We start from the raw sequence: 14,730 nt of genomic DNA on the forward strand, positions 1-14,730 counted from the left end.
AGACCTACCACTTCATAAGCTAACTTAAAAATATAATTAAAAAGAAAATTGAAGTATCCTACATGGACAAATAATGTTGCTCCCAGAAGCTATAGTTTATTAGATAGAAATCCCAGTGCTGGGTATGGGAACCTTCCTGAACTGTTGGTCAGGGAGGCCCTAAAGGGTCCCCAAAATTAGCATTGCTCTTGGTTGCCCACCAGAAATAAATGGGAAAGCCCTGCTGATCAAGAACCAAGACACTACACACTGTCATTGCAAAACAAAGAGAAATTAATCTAGAACGGAGCAGGACACCTCCTCCCTGCTAGCTAGCTTTCAGAGTGCTGGTGGGCTGCTGAGGGAGGGAAGTCAGCAAGTCTTACCCAGCTGAGAACCCTGTGTGCTACAACACCAACCTGTCTGTCAGGCAGCATGTACCCACTGCTACAACAGGTGCGACTGTTAACCAACTCTCTCTGTGGGAAAAAAAATCATATCAGACACTGTAAACCTGGTCAAAAATCCATAGCTGGGAAGGATTAGGGTCCTAGGAGGAACCAACTACAAGTGTTTGGCTAAGTAACATTTGCCAAGCTGCCCTCTAACTACTTATGTTTGTACACACAGGTTAGTGCTTAGTTTAGCATTGGTCAGAAAAACTTCTGCACTGGGCAGTGGAGAATACAAAGCCTCAAAGTGATGAGAATAAGCTATTGAATGATCAACCCTAAACAGGACATTTATAGGCTTAGAGAACATCATAGACGTGGAGGCAGAAAGAACAGAAGGGATGGAGGAGGGGATAGTGTCAGGCAACTCTATCTGCTGGACATGACACAGTTATTGAGCCTATGAACTCACACGTTATGGTTAACTGCACAAGACCTTCACAATATAGGACTTGGTAAACATGCCATCATGCCTGGAGGAGGAGCTTAGGACGTTCCCTCCCTCCCTCCCTAAAAACCTACAGGCATTTAATGGCTGCTGAGGGAGGGGAAGTCAATTCCTCAGTGGTATAGACACTGTTGAGCTGACCTTACTAAAATAAATAGCCTAATCCACCCATGCTCATGTAAGCAACTCCAATTAAACACATGAGTCATATATTTTTTTTAAAAAAAGATAAAATTAAGGGGGTTTGTTGGGAAAAGGAAGTGTTCAGTGAGAGAATAATGTGGTTATGTGCAAAAATAAAACTTCAAGTAAAGATTTATATTAGAACTCACTTACACCTATAAAGAGCTAGAACCTAACAACACTAGAAAAAGCTCAAATGATTAAGATATTAATTGCTAAAATTATGCATCAAAATTGCTTAATGTCTAATAAGAAAAATTGTGTGAATACAGGAAAAATAAACTTGGTCTCTAAATTCTGTAGCAGTTAATTTCAGTAATAAAGGCCACAAATAACTAAATCAGAAATCAAACTACAGCTTGAAGTCCAAATCCATCTCATGGCCTGTTTTTGTCAGGATCTTGAGAGAATGATTATGATATTTTAAAAAATGTTAACAAGTAAGAATTTGCAAAAGAGGGGCTGGAGAGATGGCTCAACAGTTATGAGCATTTGCTACTTCCAGAGGGTCAAAATTTGATTCTCAGAACGCCCACAACAGTTCCCAACCATCTTAACTCCAGTTTCAGGGTATATGATGCTCTTTCCTGGCTTCTGTGGGCACCAGGCACATACATGGCATACACACATATACATAGCTAAAAGACATTAAAAAAAAATAGCAATACAGACATTCTGTGCCCACAAAGCTTCAAATAGTATATCTGGCTCTTTACCAAAAGAGTTTGCTGGCTTCTGAACTAAATATTTCATAAAGAGATAAAACAGGAGGTAGAGAGATGACATGCTCTTTCAGAGGACCTAGGGTCAATTCCCAGCAATCACATAGCAGGTCACAACCATCTGTAACTCTAGTCCCAGGAGAATCTGACACCCTTGTTGTTAGTTGTGTTTTATTCTTTGCTCTTAATTTTTGTTCTTTGATCTTTTGGGGGGCCCACCATCCAGCTCCCAAATAAATCACACATGGAGGCTTATTCTTACTTATGAATTCCCGACCTTAGGTTGGCTTGCTTCTTGCCAGCTTTTCTTAACTTAAATTATCCTGACTACCTTTTGTCTCTGGGCTTTTCCTTTTCTTCTGTGAATGTTACTTTCACTCTTACTTCGTGGGTGGCTAGGTTGCCGGGTGGCCCGCCCCTGAAGTCCTCCTCTCCTTGTTCTCTTGCATTTCCCCTGCTCTCTCGTTCCTCCTATTTATACTTTCTGCCTGCCAGCCTCTGCTATCCTTTCTCCTGCTTGGCTAATAAAATATTGGCAGTCAATATTCTTTTAGATTATCAGGTGTTTTTATGAAGCTGTGATTCTTGCTTGAGTTCAACAAATGCAGCATAAACAAAAGCAACACCTTTATATTGTTAAACGAATATTTCAGAATATAAACAAATGTAAGACACCTTAAAATAATATCCTACAACACACTCTCTTCTGACCTGTATAGGTACTGCATGCATGTGCTGCAAACACATACAAGCAGGCAAAATACCCATACATATAAACTTTTTCATGTAAGTAAACACCTTATTCAGGTCATCATAGTGGGCAAGTTCCCAACTAAATGCACACAAGCAAGGTATTCCTGGGTTAATACAGGAACAGATAAGTCGCATAGGTCTGAATACCAAGGGGAGAGCATCAAGATTACAGAGTCAGACCATGAAGGAAGCTCTGGGCTGAAGTTGCCTTCCCACAGCAGGACATACTACACAGAACGTATTTAATGATTCTATTGTTGATATAGGGGAAGAGAAAAAAGAACCAGAATCAGATTCTATGACATTTTGACTGTTGATGCTTTGCACACAAACACAAATTGTGGGACATTCTAGTGCTACTGAACAGAGCAGGGAACCCACAGTCTCCACACTTCAAGAAAGAACAATAGAAACCAAGGAAAGGAACACCCACCCAACAAAGGCAAAACTGGGTATCAGCACCTATAAGCACCTTAATCGTCATGTCTCTAAATGCCTAGACACTAGCAAAAAACACAAACATGAACAAAGACAATATGCTTACAAGGGTACCCTTACTATAGCAGCCCTGTGGTGCACTACGGCTGAAATACAAACTGAAATAAAGCTGGAACATTTAAAGTCAAACAAAAAAACTCAGAGGTAAACCTCACCAACAAAGTACAAGACAAGGAAGAGAGGATCTCAGGCATTGAAGACAAGGTAGAAGAAATGGATACCTTAGTCAAAAATATATTAAAACTAAAAACAAACCCAGAGGTGGTGGTGATGGTGGTGCAAGCCTTTAATCCCAGCACTTAGGAAACAAAGGCGGGCTGATGTACAAATTCAAGGCCAGCTTGAACTAGAAAGTTCAGGACAGCCAGAATGACACAGAAAAACTCTGTTTTAAAAAACAAAACAAAAATCTAAAAAATTCAAGCAGAAAATATCCAGGAAATCTGGTATACTATGAAAAGACCAAGTCTATAAATAATAAAAATAGAGGAAGGAGAAAAAAAAAAGTCAAAGGCACAGAAAATATTTTTAACAAAATCACAGAAGAAATTTTCCTCAACCTAAAGAGGCAGGTGCCTATTAAACTATATAAAGTATACAGAACACCAAATAGGGCCAGAAAAGAAATTCCATAGCCAGACAGTGGTGGTGAACACCTTTAATTTCAGGAGAGGCAGAGGCAGGTGAATATCTGACAATAAGCCCAGCCTGGTCTACAGAGCAAGTTTCAGAACAGCGGGGGTTACATAGAGAAACCCTGTCTTTAAAAAAAATAAATAAAATTAAAAAATGGAGAGAGAGAGAGAGAGAGAGAGAGAGAGAGAGAGAGAGAGAGAAACCCCCCATGACAAATAATAAAACACCATACATAGAGAACAAAGAAAGATAGTAAAAGTTGCAAGGGAAAGATCAAGTAACATAGAAAAGCAAACCCATGGAATAACCCCCTGACTTTTCAATGAGATCTCTAAAAGTCAGAATGGAGCATCAGAAGTCCTCTTGCCCAGTCAATCCATAAACCTGTAAAGGCACTGTGTAAAATGTGGGAGGGGTTGGCCACACCTCCAGTTGACTGTATGTTAAAAACAAAGGGACATTGACCTGTATGGAACTAACACAAGCAACCATTTGAAAGTAACACAAGGTAAGTGTGGTGACTTGAATGAAAATGGTCCCCAGAGGCTCAGAGGGAGTGGTATTATCTTAGGAGATGCGGGTTTGTTTTTTTGTTTTGTTTTGTTTTGGCTTTTTGGAGTAGGTGTGGTCTTTTTGGAAATGGTGTGTCATTCGGGGTGGGCTAGTGTTGCTCTTTCTTCCTGCTGCCTGTGATTTGGATGTGGAACATCAGCTACCTCTCCAGCACCACATCTGCTTATGTGCCACCATCCCTCCTGCCATTACAATGGATGACTAAAACCTCTGAACTGTAAGCCTCTCCTTTATAAGAGTTGCTGTGGTCATGGTGCCTGCACAGCAATAGAAGCCCTAACTATGACAGTACGCTTGATAACATAGTAGGTTCAATGTTGAAAGTTTTGAAGACAGGAGACACACCATACAACGATGATGATAATGATATGATGGCGATCACCAGGATCCAGATCCCTATCTAGCGTCCCATCCTGCAGTTCTTTCACCAATACTATTTCTCCAATTCGGCAGCACTTATTCCAAAAAGACAAGTACCAGTCTGAAGAACATTTGCTTGATCATCTAAATGAGAGCTCTGGTAGCTTTCCAACCCTGGCTCTCAAGGTATCGGCCACCTCATCGATTTGCTTTTGTGTCTGCCAATTACTACCAGTGACAGCATTTGAACCTGCATACATACCTGCAGACATTTTGGCCATGGCGGCTGGCAAGGATCCAAACTTTTTTAAGTTATCAAAACTCTTAGATTTAATACGCTAATTATCAGTACTCAAAATAGTCAAACTGCTTCTGCTTAAGTTCTGAGAGCTTTTATTAACATAAAAATGCAATGCACCTGCAAACTCGAACAAACCCATTTAAGGTTGAACTATTCTTTTCATAATATTAAGCACATTAAAAGAACTAAGACTTTTCACATGCTGATTACTATGGTTTCCTTTTTACAGAGTAAATTCATCCCACAAATAGTAACAATTGATATTCCATTCAATCTACGCTAATTCAATGCTATCTAAATATTACTGATTAATATTAGAGTATGATAAACATTTCATTGAAAATAGTCTTTACTAATTAAGAGTATTAGGAAACCAGTAACACTGATGAGCAAAAATGAAGTCATCAGAAAACCTAAAACCACATTCCATTCAAAATCACCTTTGAAATAAACTATTAGCAACTCAAATCTTTACTATCACCTTTAACACTAGATATAAACATACACCAAAATAACTATATTTACTACATAGTTTCAAGAGAAAATTCCTAACTGGATGTCTAGAAAAATATCACTTGCAGCTGGGCAGTACTCAGGCAGTGGAGGGTGTATTTCTGTGAATTCACAGCTAGTCTGGTCTACACAGTGAGCTCCAGGACAGAAAGAACCAGGATAAGACGACCCTCAAAATAAAATAAAACAAAACAAAAGGGAAAAAAAAAGTATCACTTGCTTCCACACAATCCTAGCAAAGAAAAATGTTTTAGGATGGCTCAGTAAGCTGAATAGTCAATGTCTTAATTACGGTTATCGAAGCCAAGATGAAACACTACGACCAAAGTATCTGGGGAAGTATCTTGGAGACGAAAGGGTTTATTTAGCTTAAGCTTCCACAACAATGAAGGAAGTCAGGACAGGAACACAAATAAGGAAAGAATCTGAAGGTAGGAGCTGATGCAGAGGCCATGGAGGAGTACTGCTTACTGGTCTGCATCATGATTTGCTCAACCTACTTTCTTATAGGATCCAGGACCATCAACTCAGAGGTGGCACCATCTACAATAGGCTGGACCTATTAATCACTAAGTTAAGAAAATACGCTATAGGCTTGCCTACAGCCGATCTTTTGGAGGCCATTTCTCAGTTGAGGCTATCTCCTCTCTAGTGACTCTAGTTTGTGTCAAGTTGACATAAAACTAGCTTGCATAATCATAGAGAAAACATTTTCTCTATTTTCCATGACTCTACTGTATTTCAAGGATGTGCATCAATTCTCACAATAAAACAAGAACCTACACAACAAATGTTTGACATATTTCAAAAGCTCACTGAAATAAGGGATGTGCAGAGATGTGTTCCCTGATTCCACACATAGAATGATGCAGTGTTTTGCTGTTGCTGATCTACTATATTTAGATGGCTTTGAATTAAATTATCCAGTATATACAAATACAATCTTGAAGGGGTCCACATAATTGCTTCTGACAATCTGGAAACAAAAGCTGCTATTCACAGAAAAGATGACAGGCAACCGGGATCTGACAGGCTAGTTATTTACTGCATTTTCTGCACATTTGAATTTGTAGGCCTCCATAGCCATTAAGCAAAATTGGTTTCATGTCAGCCAAAAAGCCTCACAGGCAACAGTTTGATGTCATTAAAAAAAACTAGCATCCTCAATCTGTTTGCTCATTAGAAGCAATCTCTTGGTGAACCAGAGAGATTTTAATTGCACTCTTGTTCTATCAATGTTTAGTCCAGCCCTGAACACTAACAAATTCCTACAGTGCCTCCTTTTCCTATGTCTAAGTGAACTTGGACGCAGGTGAAGAAACTTCCATATCAAACACTCCAGTAGTTCTCTAACCAAAGGAAGCAATTTCAAAAGTACAAATATGGTGTTATTTATCCAACTTAAAAAGCAAGTATCCAAAAAAGTATTTTGACCTTTGTGGTAGTCTGAATGAGAATGGCCCCCATAAGCTCATATAAATATATTTTGAATGTTTGGTTCCCAGTTGGTAGACTGTTTAGGAAGGATTAAAAAACCTTGTTGGAGGAGGAGTGTCACTGGAGTGGGCTTCAAGGCTTCAAAAGCCTACACTGTTCCCAATCTCGCTCCTTCTGTCTCATGCTGGTAGAAAGGATGCAAGCACTCAGCTACTGTTACAGCACCATGCCTGCCTGCCACCATGCTTCCCACCATGGTGATCAAAAACTATCTACTGAAATGTAGAAGTTCCCAATTAAATGTTTCCTTTTATAAATTGCATTGTTTGCTGGGCAGTGCTGACACATGCCATTAATCCTAGCACCCAGGAGGCAGAGGCAAGTGATCTGAGTTCAAGACCAGCCTGGTCTACAGAGTGAGTTCCAGGATATACAGCTACATAGAGAAACCCTACCTCAGGGGAGAAAAAAAAAGGGTTGCCTTGTTCACGGTGTATTTTCAAAACACAACAGTATAGAAATAGGACTCATGAGGCCAGAGAGATGGTTCAGGGGTTGGGAGTGCTGGTTGCTCTTCCAGAGGACATGGGTTTAAGTCCCAGCATACACATGGCAGCTCACAACCATCTGTAACTCCTGTTCCAGGGGACAGACATACATGCAGGCAAAACACCAATATACATAAAATACAAATAAAAATTATTAAAAAAAAAACAGTAACTAAAACAATCTTTTCTCTTCTGTCTCTGAATTTACTGTACATTCTTATGTTCTTAGGCCTTTGTCTTTCTATCTCAACCTCAATCCGTTTAGAATGTCCTCAAACATATTTGGCAAAGTTTGACTTTTAACAGAAGTCACACTGCCCTAACTCCAAACTTCTCATAATTCTTGCCCTATATACTTTCTTGTAGCTATCTAACCTTTGTTTATCAATATCATTAATGTTTTCAAAAATCATGAGATTAATCCCAACACTTTGGAGGCAGAGGCAGGTAGATCTCCTTGACCTTGAGACGAACCTAGTCTCAATGGCAAGTTCCACAACAGACAAGAGATACACAGTGAGACCCTATGTAGATAGATAAAGAGATAGATGATAGATAGATAGACAGACAGACAGACAGAGGCTTCTCTGTAACATTTTCATACATGTATGTAACATGTATGATCATGTATACATCCCTCCTTGTTTTTGTTTGTCCTGCCTGCACTTTCCCCTTGTTCATCTCGTCTTCCAAAATAGTCTCCTTTCTATTTACATGTTTATAGACAAATAAAAATAAGAAGCTAGAGATTTCACAAGAGGAAAACGTTTTTCTGAAACTGGCTTATTTCCTATAAAATGATGATCAACTTCTACTCATTTTAATACAAACAACAATATTTCAATCTTTTCTGGCCCTGTGTACGTTTTACAAACCTTCATGAAGTACTCCACAAACTAGTTGCAATTGTCTCTGACACAGAAGGCAAGCTCTCTGCAGAGAGTATCTGAACATCTCCTGACAACGCTAACAATAAGACGGTACACTACAGCACATCTTGAAGTGATGGACCCAAGGACCTCAATACTTTGTAATGTAGCCTGGTCCCGGCACTGCCTCACACCCCACCAGCTCTGAGGTACCTATTGAAAGCATGATCACCACCACTACCACAACAAACCAACAACCAAGTAGGCAAGCTTAATACAGAATAAAGGGTGGAAGACTTCCTCAAGACCATGATCCAGTGCTAGGTCATCTTGTCTGGGTGGTGCCTCTATTGTTTTGACTGATAATTACTCTAAATTACACTCTTGTTATTTATATCCAACACGAAGGGCACTGCCTCTTACATAGTCTACTACAGTAGATTTTTAGTTCTTTGACAAAATAAATGAGGACATAATCAGGCCTACCAATGACTCAAGGACCATTAGAATCCTGTCAAAATTAGACAGATACTAGCCAGATTTGCAAGAAAAATCCAGATCCTTAAAAGCTACATAAGAAAAAATGGTTGTATCTACCTGTTTTCTATGATGCCTTTAGCTTCCAATAAAATAAGTTCTTAATTTGATAACAAGGGTAAAAGTCTTCAATATGCTGGCTTTATAGTAAGAGTACATAACTGTTTTATGTTTTTAAGAAAAGTTTAAATATTAAGTTCCTATAACCATCCAGTGTGATCACAGAATTCTCATCAGTGTCTTGGTCAAGAAGACAAGAATCATTAATAAAGAACATAAGTGATTAATTCAAAGGAGAAGGAAAAGGTAATAATGAGAAGAGACAATTAATTATAAACAGCATGTCTAATTACAGATTTTGCTAGGGGCCTCAAATACTTTTAATTAGTTTTACCTGGTATGTTAATTATATAATATAACACAAGAGAATTTTCTAATCATAAGAATTTACTGAGTATGTGAAATCAGAATTTACGTTATCCTTAGAAATTTAACAATCGAATGTTCAATAATACATATGTTACTTTGAAAGTTATCCATCGAATATGTATCACACTAAAATCAATTCAGAACATTACTAAAGAAATAACAGAATCATTTAAAAAGCCATACAGGAACAAGTGTGAAGCTGAAACACAAATAAATATGTAGCTTAAATAATAAGAATTTTGGTTAGGTGGTAGTGGCACATGCCTTTAATCCCAGTACTTGGGAGGCAGAGGGAGCAGATTCTTTTGAGCCAGCCTGGTCTACAAAGCAAGATCCAGGACAGCCAGGGCTATTACACAGAGAAACCCTGTCTCAAAAACAAAACAAAGAATTTTGTTTTGTTTGGTTTCATTTTTTGAGACAGGGTCTCTCTATGTAGCCCTGGCTGTACTGCTGCTCACTACATAGGCCAGGCTGACCTAGAACTCACTTGTCTCTACCTCCAGAGTGCTGGGATCAAAGTGTATGCTACCACACCAAGCCAATAATAATAAAAATGGTAATATAACAACATATTTAAACTATTTACTTCCCAGGAGAGAAATAATCTTTCAGAAATGCCTGTAGGGAACTTCAGAGAGCATTAAGATAAAAATATTGTCTTTTAGAAAAAATATTTAAATTAATGTGTATGTCTATGTAAGTTTATGTGCATTATATGCAGGCAGGTGGGTGTAGAGGACGAAGGGTGTCAGATCCCATGGAACTGAATTACAGGTGATTATGAGTCACTTGATGTGCATGCTGGCAGCCAAACTTGTATTCTCTGTAAGAGCAATAAGCATACTTAATCACTGAGCCACCTCTCCAGTCCCTCTAAAGACCTTTTAAAAAAAGCAATATGAAAGTCTATTACTGCAAAGTTTCCTAAAAATATACACATATTTGAAAGTTTAAGTGGAGTTAAATTCCATTCAAACAGAATGACAATGCCCCTACTAGACACAATAGGTTAACAAAATAAAAAGTTCAATGCCAAGAATGGGTTACTTCTCTGAGTTGTTGACCAGTGAGGTCCCATAGGTAATCCCAAAATGGTACAGGCTATTGCCGTTACTCTTGTTTATGCTCTAGAACTTAATGGTAAGACCCCACTGCTGAATCACAAAACATGGAGATATCAAGCAGGTACCAACTTGGAAGTTTCATCCTTACTAGGTAGCTACAGTATGTAAAGTACTAAACATGCTACAGAGGCAAAGATAGTCATCAATCTTATCCATCTATGAATGTGACCTACAATATACAACCAACTTGGTAAGACATGCCCACTGGTTCAATAGCATCATTAATGTCAAAGAAGTAACCACCCACTTTCTAAATGGACTTTAGCCCACTCCATAAGATAGAACCTTCACTTTACTTAAACACACAAAGATTATTGTCTTTTCAATGCTGGAAAGAACAGCAGCAACAGAAGCTTACCTAATTTCAACACTGCCCCATTAATCCAACATTAATCTTTGATAAAAAAAAAAAATAATGTGTTATATCCTACAATAAAGCATGGTGTTGACAAAGTCTCAAGCAGGAAGAGTTATGTATTTATTGAAGGCAAATTAAGGAAGACCAGCCAGATTTGGAGGACAGTAGAATGGGTGTTTTATTTATTTTGTTTGAAGACTGTGTCTCTCTACATAGCTCTAGTTATACTGGAACTCATTATGTAGACCAGGCTGGCCTCGAACTCACAGAGATCCTCTTTCTCTCAAGTGCTGGGGTTAAAGGCAAGTGCCACTATGCCCAGTTTAGAATACCTGTCAAATTAGAAACAGACCAGAGCTTAAATCATAGTGTGTCTTAATTGTAATAAAAGTTTCTGAATTCTTAAAATTCATTTTTTAAATTTTTATAAGTTTTTATTTTATGTATGAGGATGCACATATGGACATCAGAAGGTAACTTGCAGGAGTCAGCTGTCTCCTTCCACTATGTGGGCCCCAAGGATCAACTCAGATGGTCAGGCTTGGTATCAAGTATCTGTACATCCTGAGCCATCTCTCCTGCCCAAAAAGTCAGACTCAATTACAAAGCCCATTTCAAGCCTCCACCTCTCTCACTTTTTAGAGACCATCCTAGAGGTTCTCTGAAACTGACAGCAGAATGCTATCTATTGTGGATTTTTAAATAAGAAGTAACAGTGAACATCATATTTTCGGATTAATAACATCTGGAGCTGGAGATGGCTCAGTGGTTAATAGAGCTTACTGCTCTTACAGAGGACCTGAGTTCAATTCCCAGCCCCACATGGCAACTCACAACTGGCTGTGACACCAGTTCCAGGGGACCCTGGACCAGGTTTTCTCTTATGGGTCACCAACCAACCCCCAAATCATGACACAGTTTTGAACGTTCATCCTTAACTTAGTTCTTTTCTGGTTAGTTCTTTTAACTTAAATTAACCTGTTTCTCTTTATCTACACTTTACCTCAGGGCTTATTACTTCCTTACTTCTGTATATCTTCCTTTCACTGCTTCCCTATGTCTGATTAGCTGGCACCTGCCTGGCTTCTTGTCCTGGATGTGTCCCTCGTTCTTGCCTTTTTCTTTCTAGAGCCTAGACTTCTCCTACTTTTTCTCTCTGCCTGCCAGTCTCGCCTATCCCTCTTCTACCTAGTTATTGGTTGTTCAGCTCTTAATTAGACCAATCAGGTCTATGACAGGCAAGGTAAAACAGATGCAACACATCTTTACATAATTAATCACACATCCTTACATGGTTAAACAAATGCAGCATAAACAAATGTAGCATGCCTTTACACAGTTAAAGCAACATTCCACAGCAGGATCCAATGCCCTCTTCTGGCCTAAACAGGCACCTGCATGCATGTAATGCACATAAACTGACACAGGCATATACATATATGCATAAGTAAAAAATAAAAAGATAAACCTTTTTAGAAAAATTAAAAACATCATAAAACCATCTAGGACTATAGCTGAGACACAATGGAAGTAAAACAACCAACTCAATGAGATAATGACAGATCCAAAAAGAACAGAGTAGTAAAGAAGAGCTGAATCTGATCTGGCCAGCAAACGCCCCTTTTTTATTACTAATTCAGTTTATACTGTAAATAGGTAGATACAGGCACAGTAATTACTTTTCTAATTTGTCTGATGGAAGAAGGGGAATCCTAAGAGTTCACTTGTGAAGTATAGATCATCTTTTTTCACCCAGGTTACAGAGTGTCTCAAATTCAATCACCAAGAAAATTATCGTTTTCAATTACACTAATTCTCCTGGCATTTTCTCCCAAAATACCTTAGGAGCAAATTAGAGGCACTCATTTAGTCTTTATTGCTACTGTGATGGCAATTAGCTTACCTCTTCACCTCTAGGTGCACTTACCCACACCCTACATTCATCCATCTACCCCCACCTTCACAGACTCAAGGCAAAGCACAATCAAAACATCTAATTTCTTCTGACCTGAAGTGGGACTAAAAGAGAAATTATACACTTTGCCAAAATTAATGATACTAGAATAAGAGTTAAAAACATTAAAATCTAATGTCAGATTTTATTTTATTTTTTTCTCTTAAGACAGGGCCTCATGTATTTCCAGGCTAGCCTCCACCATATCTTCCTGCCTCCCGTTTGTTCATGAAATCCTAAGGATTAAATTTAGGGTTTCATGCATGATAGTCAAGCACTCTACCAACTGAGGTACATCTCCAGGCCTCTAATTTAGATCTTTAGGATAATCTTCATATATGCTCTACCTTGGACTCAATAAATGTCCCCACCAAAGAGAAAGAGAGAGAAAGAGAGAGAGAGAGAGAGAGAAGAAGAAGGAGGAAGAGGAGGAAGAGAAAGAGGAGAAAGAGGAGAAGGAGGAGGAGGAGGAGGAGGGAAACAGGACTTCACTCTCCTGTTTTTATTTATTTATTTTTAATTAAGTTAGGCCAAAGTAGCTAACAGACACACTTAACAAACATGAGAAGCTTCCCTGCCATCCAAGTGGGGACTCAACAGCATTAGTGCTTAACTCTCAACATTTGGAGCCCAAAACTCCTTGCCCACATCATTTCCCACTCTCTCATCTGTCAGCTGCTTCTACCAATGTGCAAAGACACCCGGTCTTCAGCACTCTCTCTTCCTCTAATTCCGAAGCTCATTACACCTTTCTTCATAGACCACTCTTTCCCTGGCCTCTGTGAGAAATTAAATCCAACTTCCCTCAGAAATCTGAGACCCTAAACCATAACCTCCTCTAATTATGCAAGTAAAATGACTTTCCCTCCTTTATTTTTAAAAACAAACAAACAAGCAAAAACCCTCTACCAAATTTCTGAGAAAATGAGCTACAAAGACGGCTCAGCAGGTAAAAGTGCTTGCTACGCAGGCCTGATAAGCTGAGTCTGATCCCTGGAACCCACCAGAGAAACTGACTCCTGACCTCCAGATTCATGTGACACTCTTGCTTGCCCACCCCCTAATGCCCCCTGATAAATGTTTTTTAAAAATAATAAAAACTTTTCAGGGTTGTCAATTTGAAAACTAGTGAATTCTTGCCATATTATAAATATCACAATGATTCAGATCTCAGTTCTGTGGACTGTTTTTCTCCTCATCTGGTTTTTTTTTTTTTAAAGGGGTAGCCTCTTTTTTTATATAATTTATTTATTTATTTATTAAAAATTTCCACCTCTTCCCTGCCTCCCTTTTCCCTACCCTTCCCCACCTCCCCCTCCCTCTCTAGTCTTAAGAGCAGTCAGGGTTCCCTGCCCCGTGGGAAGTCCAAGGTCCTCCCCCCTCCATACAGGTCTATAAGCACATCTGAAATATGTCAACTAGTTTCTTTAAAAAAAAAAATTCAATGGGGATTAAATTAAACAAATCTTTAAAACCTTTAAAAATCATGGACCCATTTTGAAAATATCCATACACTAGTTTATAAATGGTCAAATATATAAGTTATATATACATATGTAATATAAGTAAGCTTACAACCAGATGCAGTGGTGCATATCTATAATTGCTGCACAGGAGAAGCTAGAGCAGAAGGGTCATTGAAAACTCAAGGTCAGCCTAGGCTACACAGTGAGGTCACACTGGGAACACACTTTTTTGTTGGGTGGAATCTTTTTATATAATATCACTGTGTCATAAGTGTGAAAACAAAAGGAAGCTTCAAGAAAAATAATATCTAAAGACTACGACTACAGCCTCAAACTCGCTGCAGTCCCATTGTGATGGTTAATCTCGGATGTCAATTTGACACATCTAGAATCAGAGAGAGAGAGAGAGAGAGAGAGAGAGAGAGAGAGAGAGAGAGAGAGAGAGACCCCTCTGGGTACACCATCAGGGCTTATCTAGAATTAGGGTAACTGAAGTGAAAAGACCCACTTTAACTGGGCAGCACTATCTTATGAACCAGGATCTTGAATTGAATGAAAAGAAGTAAACTGAGCAGCCACATTCATCT

The 14,730-nt window shown here is 38.8% G+C and overlaps 1 protein-coding gene across 5 annotated transcripts in view; it reads right to left on the minus strand.

Moving 5' to 3' along the window:
• Window positions 1-14,730, minus strand: part of Peak1 (pseudopodium enriched atypical kinase 1) — a 209,360-nt gene that overhangs the window by 164,612 nt on the left and 30,018 nt on the right. For 2 of the 5 annotated variants that reach the window (XM_048416726.3, XM_048416725.3), the window contains one exon: window positions 399-458. The exons of the other annotated variants lie outside the window; for them this stretch is intronic. The gene's annotated coding sequence lies outside the window, so the exon portion shown is untranslated. The remainder of the gene's footprint in view (window positions 1-398; window positions 459-14,730) is intronic. 5 annotated transcript variants of the gene reach the window in all.

Source organism: Myodes glareolus, chromosome 4 (assembly GCF_982192425.1).
Source record: "Myodes glareolus chromosome 4, mMyoGla1.1, whole genome shotgun sequence".
Classification (NCBI taxonomy): domain Eukaryota; kingdom Metazoa; phylum Chordata; class Mammalia; order Rodentia; family Cricetidae; genus Myodes; species Myodes glareolus.